Below are 2500 nucleotides of genomic sequence, written 5' to 3'. Positions count from 1 at the left end.
AACATGCGTGGCGAAGACAGTTTTCTGCACGATGTGCACATAGCTCATTTCGTCGTCCCGGGCTAATGGAACAACACAAAAATATCGAGTATCTTTCTAGGTTTCTGTTATAAAAGGACAGGCCAAAAGGTGACCGGTTGAGATAAGCATTTTAAGCATACAAGCACTTAATTGCAACTTTTGATACAAAAACTAAGAACGTACACGTAGATTGTATCAACATGGACATCCATGATCGCGTACGCCCGGGCTGCGCCCTCCGTGTTGTACTTTCCCTGATTGGTACACAATTTTGGTGCAAGTGTACCAACATGGACATCTATGAACGCGTACGCTCGAGCTGCACCCTCCGTCTTGTACTTTCCCTGATCGGTACACAGTTTTGGTGCACGGCTATCCCGACCGGCAACTTGTACCAACATCGACATCCATGAACGCGTACGTAGCGTACTTTCCCTGATCGGTACACAATGTTGGTGCACGGCATAGGAAATGGGCTTAAAATGGTCAAACTCAATCCATTTCCACTAAAGATAGTCAATAACAGCTGTGCCGATGAAGTAGGGCACGATGCAAGTCAATGTTATTTAATGAATTACATGTTCACCATACATTTTAGTACAAAATTGCTCGGTCAGACCTACAAAGTGCTATATCTCGAATACTAAACGTCGCAGATGGGTGTCGTAGAACAATTTTAAGTTCGTCAAACGATTCTACATCCGATTCTGGATAGTGGTTTTTCGACCACTTTTCAACATTTTGTGACACCCCGAACCTAGGGGCAGCTCCCTAGCTTTTTTCAAAAATGTGCACCGAACGGGCCAGAGAGCTCGAGTAGTCGAAAATTTTTTTTTTGCTAAAACCCCTCAAAACGTGTCAGGAACGCACCCTAGATGATGAAAAGTGCAACCAGAATGTCAATCGACAACATGCCCGGGGGTACAAATTTGCTATACGCGTCCCTAGGTAGGGTACTTTTTCATACAAACATCAACGTGTACGGTGCACAAAGTGCGCGGAACAAAAATTGCTCGGTCAGACCTGGTACGGGCCATAACTCGAATACTAAACGTCGCAGATGGGTGTCGTAGAACAATTTTAAGTTCGTCTAATGATTCTACATCCGATTCTGGATAGTGGTTTTTCGACCACTTTTCAACATTTTGTGACACCCCGAACCTAGGGGCAGCTCCCTAGCTTTTTTCAAAAATGTGCACCGAACGGGCCAGAGAGCTCGAGTAGTCGAAAATTTTTTTTTTGCTAAAACCCCTCAAAACGTGTCAGGAACGCACCCTAGATGATGAAAAGTGCAACCAGAATGTCAATCGACAACATGCCCGGGGGTACAAATTTGCTCTACGCGTCCCTAGGTAGGGTACTTTTTCATACAAACATCAAAGTGTACGGTGCACAAAGTGCGCGGAACAAAAATTGCTCGGTCAGACCTGGTACGGGCCATAACTCGAATACTAAACGTCGCAGATGGGTGTCGTAGAACAATTTTAAGTTCGTCTAACGATTCTACATCCGATTCTGGATAGTGGTTTTTCGACCACTTTTCAACATTTTGTGACACCCCGAACCTAGGGGCAGCTCCCTAGCTTTTTTCAAAAATGTGCACCGAACGGGCCAGAGAGCTCGAGTAGTCGAAATTTTTTTTTTTGCTAAAACCCCTCAAAACGTGTAGAAAACTGATTTTAGATGATAAAAAGTGCAACCAGAACGTCAAACGACAACTTTGTTGGGGGTACCCTTTTTACTCTACGGGCCACTAGCTTAGGCGCGCCAACAGCGCTTTCCTCTCGGGTTCCCATTTTTTGCCCTCCTGGGATTATGATCATTTACTCATTGCCTACTATAGGGAAGGTACCTTGCTTCGAGGTCAAAAATGAAGATTTCACCAAATCGTAGTTTTAACCTCTATTTAGTCGTAGGAGCATGGTTTGCAGTGTCCGTGGGTCATATAAGCCCCCGTTTGGGTCATACGTCCCCTCCCCGATGAAAATCGTCATATGACTATAGGCCGAACTTATGAAGCAAAAGTGGTGTCTGGTGGGTTCTGCCGATGATCTTAACCTATGATTTTGAGTTTCCACTCTTTCAAAACGTTTCCTGGAGCAGTACATCACGGGTCTACGGACCCAAAGACTTCGTTGCGATGGTTTCAAGCATAAAAGTTGTAACAGTTAAGGGTTTTTAATACGCGTATATTAAATCATTGCTTGAAACTAAGCTTCGTTGTCTTTAAACTCTGCAAGACCAATCGAACTTCTTAGGGAAACTCGAAGCATTCACGCTAAGCTGGTGGTGCAGGGCACATAGCGTGATGAAACCGGGTTTCCCTACCAAATGTGGCATATTTTTTCCCTGAGAGCGAAGCTCAGACCCACGTAGGGGAGAGCGAAGTGGAACTTAAATGTTCAATGCAGCAAATGTTCGCCATGCGGATAAACAAGTTGGAATAGTTCAATGTAGTGTAATGCAAACACGAATCGCA

Source organism: Anopheles gambiae (genome assembly GCF_943734735.2).
Source record: "Anopheles gambiae chromosome X unlocalized genomic scaffold, idAnoGambNW_F1_1 X_unloc_44, whole genome shotgun sequence".
NCBI lineage: Eukaryota > Metazoa > Arthropoda > Insecta > Diptera > Culicidae > Anopheles > Anopheles gambiae.
Note: the sequence above shows the minus strand (reverse complement) of the source record.